Below are 17,947 nucleotides of genomic sequence, written 5' to 3' on the forward strand. Positions count from 1 at the left end.
GCAGTGTGTGCCACCACCGCCTGGCTAGGGAAAGTACTTTTAACTATTGAGCCATTTCTGTTCCTGACTCTGATTTTGTTTTGTTTTTGTTTTTCAAGACAGTTTCTCTGTGTAACAGTCCTGGCTGTCCTGGAACTCTTTGTAGCCCAGGCTGGCCTTAAACTCACTAAGCTGCTCCTGCCACTGCCTCCCGAATGCTGGGATTTAAAGGCTACATACACCACCACTGCCTGGCCTGACACTGATTTTTTTTTTTTAAATAAAGTATTACTTTTATTTTTATTCATGTATGCCTGAACCCTGGGTTCTCTGTGAGAATTCTTGACCACAGAGCCATTTCTCCAACCCTCACAATACTGAAATTTTAAACCAAATTTCAACTCTGCTTCCATTTCATAGCTCTAAAATTTGTAAGATAAACAGATGAATGCCTCTGCATGAATTTACTATGGAGGTAAAACGACTTTTCATGTATAATTTTTAAAAGACAGAGTCTCAAAGTCATGTAATCTTGATTGATCTCAAACTTAAAAGCCCCCTAAATGGCACATAGTATGATTTTTTTTTTTAAGCCTTCACAATCAACTGTAGTAGTTGGAAGTCTACAACTTTACCTGGTAAATCACTGTGCCAAAACTGGTGGAAATATCAGTTTTAATCTAAATCTAATTTATTGTCTATAAATATGTCAATTAGAAAGAATCTTAAAATAGGGCCAATTCTTAATATTTCATATCATTTGAGAAACAATTATTATTATTATTATTATTATTATTATTATTATTATTATGTGACACACAGAATGCCTAATGTAGAAAGGAAGAGCGATAATAATGCCAGAGAGAAAACTAACCTTAATATCTTCCTGAAAGGCAAAGAAGAAAAAATGCAGAGGAACATAGACACATTTTCCAAAGTAACTCAGTAATATCTTGTCATATAAGCAAGATTTTTCACCTTATTTTAAAGTATGCCTTCTATTTCTAGACAATTAAGATGCTTGATTTAAAAAAAAAAAAACGTAATTTTATATACCTCAATCTACTTTAAGAAATTCTAAATACTTTAATATAAGCCTATATTTACTAATCAAAGGCTCCAAGAACACACATCCATTGCATCTTTTCCCAGCAAAAGAAGGGAATAAACTCAAAGCCACCCAAGGTTGGGAGGTAAAATGCAAACCACTTTCTTTCCCCACAGTAATGTAACCCTGGCTCTGACCACCACAAACCATCTCAGATCAATGGAAGCCCTTTGGCCATTTCCAATGAAATATCAGCATAGCTCACCTGCTACAAGACAGAGAAACAGGGAGCTGCAACTTTCAAGGTTCAGTCACAATGAAAAGAGCTTAAATTGGCAGCAGTATCTAACACTTAGCATTAATCTATGATAGTTTAAACATAAAATGCCCCCTACAGGCTGTGTTTAAACACTTGGTCCCCAGCTCAAGCACTGTTTGGGGAAGTTATGGGTCATCTGGGAGGAGTGGGCAGTGGAGGTGAGCACCTGGAGTGTAACAGCCCACCCATCCTTTCAGCTCCCTTTCTACTTCTTGACTGCCAAGGCCCTTCAAACTTCTGCTCCGGTGCCTTCATGGCCTCAGTGGACTGCAACCTTGTAGACAGTGAGTCAAAATAAAACTTCTTTCCTAAGCTGTTCTATAGGGTGTTCTGTCACAGCAAGCAGGAAATAACTAATACAAACTTGCACCTAATATTCCAATTGGCAATTTCTTCCCAATTTCCCAAATAGCATTCTAGAAAATGGTAGTATTTAATACCACAGAAAATTAAATATTACGGAAGTAGTACTAACTACTATTATCCATTGTTTCTGGCTCTGACTGACTTGTTCACTACTGGGCTTTAGAGGATTTGGTGTGTTTTACAGACATGTAACTGATACAACACTATAGACGGTTCAAACAGCTTGTGTAAAATTATATCAAGTTCAGTTTCTGGATCTCAAGAAGTTCTTGTTTCTGAATATCTCTTGATACCCACAAATCTTTAAAAATAAAAGACCCTGCTGGGTGAGGATGTAGCTAGCTCATCCTAACATGTGCAAGGTTTGAGCCCCAATGTCACATATACGACACCTACAGTCAGCACTCAATTTGAACAGACAGTTTTCCAAAAGACATAAAATGCACGAAAGTACATGAAAAGATGTTTAAGAAAAATGTCTTAAGCATCACAAGATGCCATTTTTTTTTTTCAAGACAGGGTTTCTCTGCAGCTTTGGAGCCTGTCCTGGGCTAGCTCTGTAGACCAGGCTGGCCTTGAACTCACAGAGATCCACCTGCCTCTGCCTCCCAAGTGCTGGGATTACAGGTGTGCGCCACCACCGCCCAGCCATGATAACATTTTTCACCCACCAAGACAGCTATGATTAAGAGAAAAAGAAGAAATTCCAGAAAAGGCACAAAGCTACACAGAGAAACCCTGTCTTGAAAAACCAAAAAAAAAAAAAAAAGAAGTAGAAGAAGCCAGGCAGTGTCAGCCCATGCCAGCACTCAGGAGGCAAAGGTAGGCGGATCTCTGCAGAGTTTGAGGGCACCTTGGGCTACAAAGCGAGTTCCAGGACAGCCAGGCTGTTACACGGAGAAACCCTGTCTCAAAAAATCAAGTGGGGGGGAAAAAAAGGTAGGAAAAGAAGAAAACCAATGTTGGCATGACCGAGACAAAACAAAAGCACAGTTCCAGGGATGTACAACAGAACTATCCCCGTAGAAAACGAGGTGCTGAATCTCCCTCCCAACATTAAAAACTGCATGGAATGATGGATTGCAGCAGTTCCACTTCTTATGACATAGACAAAACTTGAGGAATGTATTGTAAGCTTAGTAAATCACTGTTCTCTACCAAACTTGAGAACTCTGTAACAGCTGATAGGCACAGTGCTGTACACTTATAATCTTAGCACTTGGGAGACGGACAGGAAGATTGCAAAATTGAGGCCAACCCAGGCTACAGGTCAGAGTAAACTTTGAGAACTTACCTCAAAAAATAAAAAGTAAAAAAAAACAAAAAACATCCAGGCATAGTAGTACAAGCCTTTAACCCCAGCACTCAGGCAGATCCAACCAAATTTCTATTGAGTTCAAGGCTAGCCTGGTCTACACAATGAGTTCTGGGCCAGCCTTGTCTAGTTCTGGGCCAGCTCTGTCTCAAAAAACAAAAACAAAAAAAGAAGAATCTCAAATATATAGGAGAGCTTTCCCTCTTGCAGTAGCTCACTTACCTTATAACCATCAACGTATTTATTAAATGTTCATTTATGTCTTTGTTATTGGCTATAAAACCTCATATAAGGTTGGGCAGTGATGGTGCACGCCTGTAATCCCAGCACTCGGGAGGCAGAGGCAGGAGGATCTCTGTGAGTTTGAGGCCAGCCTGGTCTACAGAGAGAGTTCCAGGACAGCCTCCAAAGCTACACAGAGAAATCCTGTCTGGAAAAAAACAAACAAACAAACAAACAAAAAGTATATATTTAAAACATACAAAATGTTTTGAAGTATGTGTATATTGTGGAATATCTAAACCAGGCTAAATAGCAGGTGTATAATTTCACCTACTATGATGTTTTTGTTTTGTGGTTTATGTGTGTGTGCGCGCGCACACGCGCGCGCGCGCATGTATATGTGTGTGTTTACAACAAACCTTTAAAGCTGGGTGTTGTGGCAAATGCCTTTAGTCCCAGCACTCAGAGGCAGTGGATCTCTGAGTTTGAGGCCAGCCTCATCTACACAGAAGTTCCAGGATAGCCAGAGCTACACAGAGAAACCTTGGGTGGGGGTGGGGGAGCACACACAAACCTAGCTCAGTTGGTAGAATGTTTGTCTAGAATGTATAATACCCTGGGTTGGATCCGAAGCACTACAAAAATCAGATGTAGTGGATCATTCCTATAATCCCAGCCTACTAGGCACAGTAGCAAAGACCTGTAATCAATCCCAAATCCCATTCAGAAGACTAAAGCTGATGAATCTCAAATGAAGGTTGGACTGGACTACAAAGTAACGGTCTGTCTCAAAATTTAAAAAGTAGAGTATGGCGGCTCAAGCTTGTAATCACAGCACATGAGAGGTTGAAGAAGTAGGATTACCATGAGTGGCTTGCCAGCTTAGGCTTCCAAGAGAGGTCCTGGCTCAGAAAGAACACAGAAGGACAGGGATGTAGCTTAGTTGGTATAATTCCTGCCTTGCATGTAAGCAGCCCTGAGTCTCATCTCCAATTCCACAAAGTGGTGCACAATGTATAATCCCAGCTCTCAGGAGGTAGAGGATCAACAAGTTCAAAGTCATAGAGCTGGTGAGTGGCTCAGGTAGCAAAGCACTAGTTGCACAAGCCTCAGAGCTTGTGTTCAATACCTGGAACCCATGTAATGGTAGAAGGAGAGAAGCAACTCTAAAACATATTCTGGGGGCTGGAGAGATGACTCAGGGGTTAAGAGCACTGGCTGCTCTTCCAGAGGACCCAGGTTCAATTCTCAGCACCCACAACTATCACACAGACATACCTGTAAGAAAAACACCAATGAATCTAAAATAAAGCAAATTATTTAAAAAAAAAAAAAAAAATTCTGACCTCCACTAGAGTAGGACCCCACCATTACACAATATACAATTTTTAAAGTTCAAGGTCATTCTTTGCTATGTGGGGAGCACAAAGCCTACCTACAACATGAGTCTCTGACTAGTAATAATAATGAGCCAATGCTACCTAAACAACTGCCCCTTAGAAGGAAGGACATGAGTTCCCAAGTTCAAAAAGTCTCCATCTGGTCTGTCATTACCAACTTCAATGTTTACCTAGCTCTTACAAACACCCAAATCTATGAAGTTTTCCCTAGAAAGGTTTCTGAATTAATGTAACTTCTAAAGTCGAGGTTTTTCTAAAAGACAGCAAAGGTGAGAGGATGCAGGCACCCCAACAACACCACTGCACGCTTTCTGTAGGCCAAGCCTGGTCTAAGGAGAGGCAGACCCCAAGACTATATTCCTAACTACAGATGTCAGTGAGGGTTGTGCATGTGCATGTGTTAGTTTACAGATGAGAAAACTAAGGCACAAACAGGTTAAACAATTTGGCCAAGGTCACATTGCCAATACATGAAAACCCCAGTCTCCCTAACGCTAAGCAGTTAATCTCTATAATGTGAACCTTTAGTGTCCTTTCCTGTTATCAAGACTGCATTTCAGAGCTTTGTCCTTACTTACACTAACAACTAAGAAACAACATAGCTTACCTAAATGCAGACTACAGATAAAGGTGCTTGCTGCCAAACCCAACAACTCAAATTTGATCCCCAAAACTCACAGGGTGGAAGGAGGAACTGACTCCTGGAAGTAATCCTCTGACCTCTACACATGCTCTGGAGCATATCTGCCACTGACACACAAATAAATACATATAATAAAAAAAAAGTTTTGCTGGGTGATGGTGGCACAAGCCTTTCATCCCAGCACTTGAGAGGCAGAGGCAAGGGGGATCTCTTGAGTTCAAGGCCAGCCTGGTCTACAGAGTTCCAGGACAGCCAGGGCTGTTACACAAAGAAATCCTGTCTCGAGGAAAAAGAAAAAATTTCTCTCATAAAATATGAAACCCAATAAAATAATATCTACTTCCTCAGAAGACAACCTTATTGTGGGGCTGAAGGATGGCTTAGTGGATAAAACAGTTGCTGTGCATAAACATGAGAAACTGAGTTCAAACCCAAGCACCCACATAAATGGCAGGCATGACCATGCCTCAAACACCAGTGCTGTGAGGGCACAGGCGAGACCACTGCTGGAGCTTGCTGGCAGCCAGGCTAGCTCTAAGTGCTGCGAGGGACTCTATGTCAGGGGCGTACGGTGCAGAGTCGGAGGATGTACACATTCACTATACACAAACACACACAAAACAAAACAAAACCAGAAAGCAAGCAAGCCATTGCTAGCCTGTGACTAAGCTCAATATGCAGTTCTTACTATAAATGGTAGGGTATGAAAATGCAGCTCTTTTCTGGAATAGAAAAGTATTTAAATATTAGGGTTACGTTTCTAGATGTGAGAATTGCAAATTTCTTCCTAACAAACACTGCTTTTTCTTCTTGCTTTTCTCTCTTCCTTTCTTCTCTGGAGAAGGGTCTCAAGTTGACTCAGGAGTTTCAAACTTGCTATATAACTAAAATGACCATGAATTTCTGATCCTCCTGAGTGTTAGAATCACTCTACCATGCGTGGGGCCCAACCAAGGCCTTGGTGAACACTCGGTGGTCCTCTACACACACTCCCAGACCTACATCTCACTATGCTTTTTTTAAATACAGCCCAGGTTGGTACTTAGAAGAATGGCACTTAGAATATATTCAGTTATTTTTAAAGAAACCAGAAAATATGAGATAAACATCTTAAATTTCAACACCACACAACCTTTTAATAATATTTATTATATTGAAGTGTGACTGCTGGCAAGTAGCTTTGTTTTCCTGAACAAAAAACCAAAAACTTATAAAAGCAGGAGGAATTTTATATTTGAGTAACCCTTTGGACCTAATACAGAAGCAGCTCAACAAATGCTTGCTAAGTATTATCAATTTAAGACAATGTTGTGGTCCACATCTGTAATCCCAGCACTGGGAGGTAAAGGCAGTAGGTTAATGAGTGCAGGACCAGAGTCAGCTACACAGCAACTTAAGACACCAGCTTGGGTTACATGAGACCCTCTTTCAAAAAATAACAAAACCCACTAACATTTCTATGCTTTGTTTCCTTCAAGTCTTTGTGCCAAAGTTTAAAGCAGAAGTTAAGACAACATGGCCTCTCATTTTTGTTATTATTGTTTTAAGACAGGGTCTCTCCATGTAGACCAGGCATACCAGGCTGGCCTTAAACTCAGAGATATCCACCTGCTTCTGCCTCCAAGTGCTAGGATTACAGCTGGCTCTGGCTTCTCATTTATAAAACAGTGAATATTAGAAAATCTTATGTTACTAATACCAGCCCTACATCATGATGTCAACAAAGCCCTAAAAAAGTAGTGACTTAGCACATGAAACAAAGTATAATCAGAGAGTAGACAAGAAGCCATCTTAGAAGTCACAGGCACAGGGGTAGAGTGGGGCACCCTTGGAATCCCAGCACTTGGGAGGATCAAACTTCAAGGTCATCCTTAGCTACACAGTGAGTTTAAGGCTGGCTTTAGTTGCTTCATCTTTTCTTTTTTTTTTTGGGGGGGGGGGGGGGGAGGGTGGTGGTGGTGGTGGTAGATATAAGACTCTGAGAGATTTAAATCAACTGCCCAAAATTACAGAATACTGGCTTGAGAGATGGCTCAGAGGTTAAGAGCACCAATTGTTCTTCTAGAGGTCCTGAGTTCAATTCCCAGCAACCACTTGGTGGCTCACAATCATCTGTAATGAGATCTGGCGCCCTCTTCTGTATACATAATAAATAAATATTTTTTAAAAAAAGATTACAGAATATAAAAACTATAACACAAGTCTCCCAGGTATCTTTCCAAAAAGAACTGCTTTGTGAGCTGGGGTGAAATGGCTACTCTGAGGAACATTTGGAGACATTTGGAAACAGAAACCATCTTTCCCAGTACATTTCTTTTCTAGGAAACTTCTTTATTTCTGGTAAGATAGGCCATCGTGGAAGGAATGGAAGCTGATTGCTTTTTTATTGCAGAAAGTGTCTTCTTTCTCCCCTTTTTAAAATCTACATATTTCATTTTCATGCCTCTAACAATCTGAAACAACTTTGCAATCTCATTGAACTACTCTCCCTTGTACCCATTTCCTTTCTATTATCTTTCACAAATCACATCATTTCCTTCCTCTCCATAACCGTCATAAAGAGCATAGTTAAACAAGCCTTGATTATAGCAAATGAGACTTCTTTACACAAGCCAACCAAAGCCTTGTTCTGTCTTAAGCATTTATAGGGCAACTAGTTAATACAAACACAAACACAAACTAAATCAAAAGGTCACACAGGTGAGAGAATAATAAATATTAATGCTCACAGTGGAGACAAAGTATGACTGAGTATGCCAAAAGACATGGTGATGATGATTGGCTACTAACAGTCTCAAGGTTAGGAGGCACTAATTCTCAGGAACTGCTTGCTTTCCTTTCCCATTCTTTCACTATTTTCTTTTCTTTTTTTTCTTTTTATTTTGGGGTGTGTGTGTGTGTGTGTGTGTGTGTGTGTGTGTGTGTGTGTGTGTGTATGTGTGTGTTTGAGACAAGGTCTCAGGTAGTCTAGGCTACCTCAAACTTGCTATGTAAACAAGGATAGCCTTACACACTGACTGGATCCTCCAGCTTTGATTTGACTATCCTAGAACCCACTACGTAGACCTTGAACTCACAAAGATCTGCCAGCCTCTGCCTCCCAAGTACTGGAATTAAAGGAAAAAGTGTGCCACAATGCCCAGCCTTTCTTAAAAAAAATAAAATAAAAGTACTATCATTGTGTATGTATATATGTGAGTGTGGGTGTGCATTTGGTGGTCAGAGGACAACTTCTGTGAATCAGTTCTCTCCTTCTAGCATGAGTTCTAGGAATCTAACTCAGGTCATCAGGCTGTTCAACAAGTGCTTATATTTGCTGCCCCATTTCACTGGGAGTGCTGTGTGTGTGTGTGTGTGTGTGTGTATTTGTATGCCTGTGTGCTCACTCATGCATGTATGTGGTATATGCTATGTGTACATGAGTATAGACTAGAGGTAGACAGATGTCAGCTTGCTTGCTTTCTATCTTTAAGCCTGAGGGCAGTTTTTTTAGAATTTAAAAAGAAAAACCCCAGAACAGGCAAGCTGCAAATTTCAGCAGCTGTCAGAAGGGAAATGACAAAGAGGAAGAGAAAAGGGAATGCCATTTAAACCAACACGTTCAGCAATGGATGTTAGGTACAAGGTAGACAAGCAGCAGCACAGAGCAGGGAAGGGGTTATAACTTCAAAAAACAAAACAACAACAAAAAAGGAAAGACTGAGAAAGCCCAGAATAGCGGGGGAAGCATGATTTGGAAGAGATGGAGGAAAAAGGAATAGAAAGGACTCGGAAGAGCACCTTTAGCACAGCTGCATGGCCGGAGCACCATAAGCAACTGCCCAGCTCACTCCTTAGTTTTACACCTTCATGTTATTTTTATTTACTTATTTACTTATTTTGGTTTTTCAAGACAGGGTTTCTCTGCAGCTTTGGAGCCTGTCCTAGACTAGCTCTGTAGCCCACGCTGGCCTCGAACTCACAGAGACCCACCTGCCTCTGCCTCCAGAGTGCTGGGATTACAGGTGTGCACCACCACCGCCAGGCCTACACCTTTATTTTTTGAGACAGGGTCTCTCTCACTGATCCCGAGGCCCATTGACTCTTCTAGGCAGGCTAGTGAATGAGTTTAGAGATTTGTCTGTCTCTGCTCCATACTCCCCAGTGCAGGAGTTATAGGCACATGTCACTGTGCCTGGCTTTTTAGGTGGGTTCTGGAGACCTAAACTCAGGTCCTCATGCTTGTAAGGCAGACACTATACCAACCAAGCCATTTCCACAGCTCAAATATTAGGCTTTTAGTGAATTTTAAGTCCCTTATTATCACTGGGTTTTGAAGGGGAAAGAAAATCCCACCAGGTAGCCCAGGCTAGCCTCAAATTCACGAGTTCCCTACTTCAGTCTTAGAAGAGCTGAGATTACAGTTATTAGCCACTTTGTCCAACAGGTTTTAAAATTTTATTCATCTTGAGCCAGGCAGTGGTGGAGCACACCTGTAATCCCAGCACTCAGAGGCAGAGGCAGGCGGATCTTTGTGAGTTTGAGGCCAGCCTGGGCTACCAAGTAAGTTCCAGAAAAGGCACAAAGCACACAGAGAAACCCTGTCTGAAAAACAAACAAACAAAAATTATATTTATAATGTTCTGCCTGCACACCAAAAGAGGGCACCAAATCTCATTATTGATGGTTATGAGACACTAGGGTTGCTGGGAATTGAACCAAGAACAGCCAGTACTCTTAACCTCTAAGCCATCTCTCCAACCCCTTTCTTGGCTCTTAAAGTGAGTCTATCTTGTAATGTTTTCCTTATAATAATAGTACAAATTTATCCTACCTTATAGAACTAGATGTCTTAAGATGTCATTTTCTTTCTCTTTTTCCAGACAGGGTCTCATGTATCCCAGGACGACCTTGTTGTTGCCAAAATTCACTATATTGCCAAAAAACGACCTTGAACTGCTGATGGTAGTGAGATCACAGGCTTGTGCCACTACACTCAATTAATTCAGCACTAGGGATTGAATTTAGGGCTTTGCGCATGTTAGGCAAGCAAGTGAACATCTCTAGCCCCTTATTTTCAATTCTGAAAATTTAATATATATTGTTTTATTTGGTCCTCATAATAATCCCAGGGAGGTAGAAAAGAATTAACCTATCTATATAGAAGATAGATAACCTGAGGCCGGTAGGACTAAGAAAATTACCAAAAGTTGTATAGATTGCCAATGCAAAAATCAAACCAGAGCCTAGATCTTTTCTATTTTCTACACTATACTATGCTGCCTTCTTATTAATTCTTCCCTTTTTTTTTTTTTTTTTTTGGTCCCAGAGACAGGGTTACACTGGGTGGTGGTGGCAGCGGTGTCGTCAGAGCATACCTTTGACCCCCAGCACTCAGGAAGCAGAGGTAGATGGATGGATCTCTGTGAGTTTGAAGCCAGCCTGGTCGACAGAGCAAGTTCAAATACAGTCAGGATTAAACAGAGAAACCCTGTCTTGAAAAACAAGACAAACAATCAAAAACAGGATTTCTCTATGTATCCCTAGCTGTCCTGAAAATCACTCTATAAACCAGGCTGGACTCAAACTTAGAGATCCACCTGCCTCTGCCTCCTGAGTGCTGGGATTAAAAGTGTGTGCCACCACCACCCAGCAACTTCTCTACTTCTTAATCATCACATGCGTATGTTTGGACACATTTAAGCAGATAAATATAACACAGCACAAATGGGAAAAGCCAATTGCTGTTAACCACTAACATTCTCTCCTACACAGCTCTCCACAGCAGTTATGTGACCAGGACTTGTCCTCTGCTCCACACTGCCCCCAAACGTCTCTCACAAGAATGTCACCAGACCTGAAGTTCTCACTGGTTGAGTCACTTCTTTGGGTTAAGGCGTTGTTTCCAGAAGGCCACTGTGAAATGCATGTTACCTGAAAGAGAAAAAGGGTCCATTAACAAAGGACTCTAGTTAAACAGATCCATGATGACCTTGGGAATCTCAAAAAAAGAGTCTTTATTTGCCCCAGCATAAAGCCTTCAAAAGAAGAAAAAATCCACAAGATTTTTTATATAGAATAGAACTTCTGGGGAAATGACTCATGAACAAGATGGGATAATATCCACTTGGATACGATGGACATTTGCAAATAAGGACGGCCGTATATACATATATTCTCTCCATAAGGGTCATTGTAAAGTGAGTTCCTACAAGTCAAATGCTCTAGGGACAGGACACAGGCCGAGGGAAGCACTGCACAGCTGAGTAGCCTCAGTTTCAAAAAGTAGCCAAAGAGCTAAGCTGGCAGCAGCTTTCCAACAATGGTCACTACCAGACTGGAGGTGGGGCAGGGCCCAGGACAGCTTCTCATCAGTGCTACTACTCATCAGAACAGCTGCGACTTAATATTTTCAGAGGAGGACAAACCTCTCAACCAGGGAAGGCCACAATTCCATTGGATGAATCCCTTTACTGATCCATATTGCTCAAAATCAGCATCATTCACAGCACGAAAATTAGTGTGTCTTTCCTTTTCTTTTCCTTTTTTTTTGGAGATGAGGATGGAACCCAGGGCAAGCAGTCTACCACTGAGCTAAATCCCCAACCCTGAATGCTTATTATGAACCCAATTTGGCTAAGCATGATAAATACAGAAAGAAACAACAAACTTAAATACTTTACCTTAGTTCTTACAATGGAATCAGTCAAACTAAGAGAGGTAAGGCACAAGAAAGAAAAGGGAGCCTCAAGAGACTGGCAGTTTCCTGTTAGTACTAACGCAGTTTCCTGAGTCAAACAGAGTAAACTAAACTCATTTCTAGGCTATGATTCTTCATTAACCACCTATCTAAACAATAAAAAGGCATAGTCCGGAAGTCTTTTTTTCTCATCTGACAACAGATGCTCTTCGTGGCCTACACTTACTTTGGTAAAACAGATTACCAGAGTTGTAACATCTGGTTCTAGCTCTAGCTCTGACTCTCTGACTCACTCTCTCTCTCTCTCTCTCTCTCTCTCTCTCTCTCTCTCTCTCTCTTTTTTTTTTGTAGAGCTGAGGACCAAACCCAGGGCCTTGTACTTGCTAGGCAAGCGCTCTACCACTGTAGCTCTGACTCTTAATGAGTTTTACCTAAAATATTTATCTTTTTTTCTTCTTCTCTTTTCAAGACAAGGTCTCACTGTGTATATCTGACTCACCTGGAACTAGCTATGTACACCAGACAGATGCATCTCTGTGAGTTGAAGACCAACCTGGTCTACATACTGAGCCCCTGTCTTCAAAAACAAAAACAGAAAACTAAGGGACTGGGCCGGTGTAGTAGTCTGTGTGTTGCATATGCACCTGTGTGCATGCACACATACATATAGACTACCTACTAGACAACTGTTCACTAGAGATATCAGACAGCAATCATACCATACTTCCCCAGAGAACTAACACAACCAGAATCCACTTTTTGGTTGGGGAGGGGGTGAGGCTTTCACACTGAAGCATAGATTGGCCTGGATCCTCCCGAACAGTAAGTACTTCCAGAAGCTTTTTCCAACCCAAGCTGGCCTCACCCTAAAACACATCTGCCATTATAAAGAAACAATCTCTTCCAACTGTGAAGCTCAAAAACCCGGTCCTGTGACTGGGAAGAACACATCAGGCAGACGTGGACCCACGTGCTGATAGTTACAGTCTTCCAGAGTGCATCTGATGTGCCTCTGATTACTCAAAGACGCTAATGACCATATTCTGAGAGAAAAGGAACCCTTTACCTAGACCAGCCCTTAAAACAATCCTATCAAAAACATGGCATTTTTGACAGTATTGCATAGTACCACATGGTATTAGCAAAATGGGACATCCAACCCCTAGGTGAGTCCCACCGCCAGGCCAGAAGCCTCCATCACTCACAAGGGAGACTTCTCAGCAGTTACCTTCACCCTTTCACTTTTACCACCAGAACCATCTTTTTAAAACAAACACCAACTTACATCACTTCCTTTCCCAAAAACCTTTATCTCGAACATAAAACTCAAAACTATTAGCACTGAACTTAGATGTTTTCTAGAATGGCCCCGTTACCTTTCTGGCCTTGAGTCCCACAGTGCTCCTCCACTCTGCTTCCTGCTCACTGAACTCCTTTTCTCCCACGTTGTACCTAATTGACACACAGCCTTGAGACATTAAGGTATTTTCCTTTCTGCACTGCCTTCCTTTTGGTCACCTCTGCCATATTCCTCCTTATCCTCCAGAGCAGTGGTTCTCAATCTTCCTAAAGCTGCGACCCTTTAACACAGTTCCTCATGTCGTGATGACCCCGACCTAAAGTTGTCACTTCATAACTGTAGTTTTGCTACTGTTAGGAATCATAATGCAAACATTTTTAGAAACAGAGGTTTGTCAAAGAGGAAGAGGTTGAGGACCGATGCTTTAGACAGAACTTCAGATGCATGGGCAAATCTTTTTTTTTTTTTTTTTTTTTTTTTTTTTGAGACAGGGTCTCACTATGTAACTGAGGCTGACCTGGAACTCACTATGTTGACCAAGCTGACCTTGAGTTCTTACCCTACCAAGCCTGGCCCTCATAGACACGTCTTGCCACTTCCTTCAAAAATTCCCACACTGGTCTCTTCCACTTCCTTTTTTTTTTTTTTAAATATTTATTTATTTATTGTGTATACAGAAGAAGGTGCCAGATCTCATTACAGATGGTTGTGATCCACCATGTGGGTGCTGGGAATTGAACTCAGGACCTCTGGAAGAACAGTCGGTGCTCTTAACCTCTAAGCCATCTCTCCAGCCCCTCCACTTCCTTTTCTATCTCAAAGCTTTTTGAGCTGTTCTTGGTATAATCCCAGTAGTTCCCAAGCCCATCCCACCTATCTGAGGCTCATTTTCAAATAAACTGGTAGAAGCCAATCCTGACCTACAAATCAATCTCAAAAATGAAACCTGAGAACATCTCCCTTTTTCTTCCAAAATGGTCCTGAGTAGTCCAGGCTGGCCTCACTCCCAATGCTACTGAGACTTAAATTCTGGGTGTTGTATATGGTAAGCAAGCACTCTACCAACTGAGCTGCATGCTCTACTTTAAAAAATCTCTTCTGAGCTGGGCAGTGGTGGCATGTGCCTTTAATCTCAGCACTCAGGAGGCAAAGACAGTCTCTGTAAGTTCAAGGCCAGCCTGGCTATAGAGTGAGTTCCAGGACAGTCATGGCTACAAAGAGAAACCTTGTCTCAAAAACACCCGATCTCTCCTGGTGCAGCGGAAGAGCTCATGGAGTAAAAGGCACTTGCTGTGCAAGCCTGGCCTGAGTTTGATCTCTGGAACCCATAGGGTAGAAGGAGGAAACACTCTTGAGGGTTACCTTCTGACCCCCAACTCAAGTCATGACAGGACACAAACACACAAATAAACAAATCTCAAAAATTCCTCCTGAGCCCATCGTGATGACAGGTCCCTGTAATCCCAGCACTCAGGAGGTAGAGACAGGGAGACAGTATGAAGTCTGATACCAGCCTAAGTTTACACAGTGTGTTCCAGAGCTATATAACAAGATCATGTCTCAAAACCAAACAAAAACAAAAAAATTAAAAGCTCTGTAATTATGCTAATGAACAAATTTTGGGACCATGGGTCAGCCTGTCTCTTAATGAATGTAAAGCTATTTTTTAAATGAATGTATTTATTATTTTAAATATTTTTAAAAGAATTATTTACTCTAGAATACTTGCTTTTGGTTTCATATTATATCCTTGTTGACGTCTATTCTAAAGTCTGAATTCATGAACTCACATGCGCACAGTACACTCGCTGTTCAAAAGAGAATTTCATCTTTTCTAAAACCTGGAAAATTAAACCTTAGGTAAACCTGTGATAAAGAGGGCTGAATCTCATCAAAGTTGCCTCCCCTCACCCCCCAACTCACCCCCCTCAAAAAACAACAACAAACTTTATTTCAGATGAGTACCAAGCCAGTTGCCAACCGAACATACACGGCCTTTACCTACTTTCATAAGATCTCACGGATGCAAGAGAATCAACGCACTTAAGAGCATAATGATGGGTGGCTAGGTTGTGTTCTGTAACTTTGAAAGGAAAAACAAAATCCTCACTCTTTTCTCCCCACCCCTCCCTTCAGAACAAGTTCACTACAGCTGTTAAAGAGAAGCAGAAAATTCAGCAAGATTAGGATTCTAAACACAATCAAGAAAACAAATGATTGGGGCATAGCGAGTTTCGGGTACTTTTGCAAGTTCACCTGGACACCTCTCTCTAACTTTAGGCCCAACGACTACTTCGGGTGCGCTGACCCGTACATGTTTTTTCTCTTTTGAAGCTGCAGCCAGAAACTATGTCTCAAAACTCGAGCCTTCTACTTTAAAGTCTTGTCCTGATCCGGCTTCGACCCTTCCAATACGCTCTCACCTCTACTTTTTTTCTTTGCTACAGAAAAGTACGCTCTCGGAAGGAAGGACAGTGACAGCTCCACGTCTGCAAAAGTCCGCGGCGCCGGCCTGGGCCGGGACCACTGTGAGTGGGGACAATGGAGAGAGGAGGGGACTGGAGGACTAGAAGGGGAGGCAGCCAAGGGAGAAGGTCCTCCGCGAGTGGGAGCCTGGAAAAGTCTCGAGAGAGCTTGCCAGGTGGCAGGTGGGCCCGGCCGCCGCCCCTCGAAGGGCCACGTCGCGCGGGCGGGCCGCCGCCACCGGGCCCCGCGCCTAGGCCGGGCCGCGGGAGAGGAGCCCCCCGGCGCGACAGCGGGGCGCGGGGCTGGACCCTGCCCACGTCCGCCGCGGCTCGGCTCTCTCCCAACGTGGGGTTCGATGGGGCCACCGGCTCTGGGAGGCCAGGCCAGGCACTAGCAGCTCGGCTCGTCCTGCTGACCCACCCGCCGCCCGGCTCGGGCCACCAGCCGGAGCTCCGGGCGCCCCCCACGGACACCGGCTGCGGGAAGAGCAGCCTCGGCTCTGGGTCCCGACTCGCGCGCCGCCCTCCTTACCGCTCGCATTCCCCATCCCTTTTTATCCAAGCTCCCTCCTAACCACAGAACTGCCCCCAGCGCGCCCGCGGGTGTTTACCGGGACTCGGGGCGGCGACGACTCCTCAGTCCCTCCACTAAGATGGCAGCCGGTCCCGAGCCCCGACTACAGCGACTAGAGCAAGACCGCATACAGTGCGCAGGCGCGTCCCCTAGGGCGCAGTCGGGACTACAGGCCCCAGCAGGCCTTGCGTGCCAGCCTGCTCTATCATTTTCCTCACCTCCAGGTGAAGTGACCCCAGCCTTGCTCGCTACATCGCCACAGCTTTTTTCTTTTCTTCTTTCTTTTCCTTCTTTTCTTCCTTTTTTCCTTCCGTCTTTCTTTTCTTCCTTCCTTTTTTCCTTTTTTCTTTTTTAACACTTCTCCTCACCCCTCCCCAACCCCCCCATCCCTCGCCAGAACCTTTAAAGACTGTTAGCAAACTCTAGTGTGCCTTAGAATCTCTCGAACAGCTTTTAAAAACAGACTGCTCAGCCCCCACCGCCAGTTTCTGACTCGGTAGATCTGGGATGGGGTGGGGAGTGTTTCATAATTTGCATTTTTAACAAGTTCTCTAGTGATGCTACCGACAGCAGGAATCACAATTTGGAAATCGCTATGCCAGTTCAATCCTTCTGGAGTTGAACACTGATTGGGTTCAAATTCTCCTTTCTCCACCTTTTGACAGGGCGTTCTTAGGAGGGTGACAGCTTGACAGTGCCAACGTGGCAGGAGTTCTAAAAAATGAAAAGCATACTTCTTAATCCTTACCACAAAACTATGAGAAAAATGCCATGTTACCTTTTTCAGTTGCGTAAATTAGCTGCACGTAAGATAGGAAACCCAGGCAAGCCGGGCGGTGGTGGTGCACGCCTGTAATCCCAGCACTCGGGAGGCAGAGCCAGGCAGATCTCTATGAGTTAGAGGCCAGCCTGGTCTGCAGAGCGAGTTCCAGGACAGGAACCAAAGGCAAGTGCATCTAAGCCTATCCTCAACCTCCCCCAGAAGTGTTTGTGAGAATTAATAGGTTGTGTCAGAGACACTACTTAAGTACTCTATAATATCCCTCTTTGCCACTATTGTTTAGCCTGTTTCCTTGTAAGGAAACCATCTGGGAAGTCGCTTGCACTTTTTAAAGTACCTTTGACATGACCATATTCTGCATTATGTGCTAGGAGAGTTTATTAAAAAGATCAAGATTCTGGGTTGGGAAGATGGCTCAGCGGGTAAGAGCATTTGCCATGTAAGCTCAAGGACTTGAACCCCCAGCGTCCATGTGAAAGCTGATGTAGACTGCCAGCACTGAGGGCGGAGATAGGAGCTCCCTAGTCAGCCAGCAAAGACCACAAGCTTCAGGTCTGGTGAGAAGACAGAGACAGCTGGATCTCTGGGAGTTCGAGGTTAGCCAGATAAACACAGAAAGTTCTAGACCACCTGGAGTTATACGGTGAAACGCTGGATTTGGGGGGGGGGGGGGGTTTGTTTTGTTTAAGTATATAAAAGTTCTTCTGTACTTCCAACTGATGTTTGTTAGGAATTATGCTGTAAGGTTAGAGATGTAGCTCACTGGTAGGGCACTTGTCTAGCAATGGTAAGGACCAAGATTCTATCCCCAGTATTGAGAGGGTAGTATGCTCTAGGGGAATCTGGATTTTTTTAA

At 43.2% G+C, this 17,947-nt stretch overlaps 1 protein-coding gene across 1 annotated transcript in view; it reads right to left on the bottom strand.

Annotated features, from left to right (window-relative positions):
* The window catches only part of Itch (itchy E3 ubiquitin protein ligase), a 113,963-nt gene extending 97,540 nt beyond the window's left edge, over positions 1 to 16,423 (bottom strand). The window contains exons 1-2 of the mRNA XM_036184019.1: positions 16,348 to 16,423; positions 11,129 to 11,205 (exon numbers count right to left, since the gene is read on the bottom strand). The gene's annotated coding sequence lies outside the window, so the exon portion shown is untranslated. The remainder of the gene's footprint in view (positions 1 to 11,128; positions 11,206 to 16,347) is intronic.
* Positions 16,424 to 17,947: the final 1,524 nt, after the last annotated feature.

Source organism: Onychomys torridus, chromosome 4 (assembly GCF_903995425.1).
Source record: "Onychomys torridus chromosome 4, mOncTor1.1, whole genome shotgun sequence".
In the NCBI taxonomy this organism is placed as follows: Eukaryota; Metazoa; Chordata; class Mammalia; order Rodentia; family Cricetidae; genus Onychomys; species Onychomys torridus.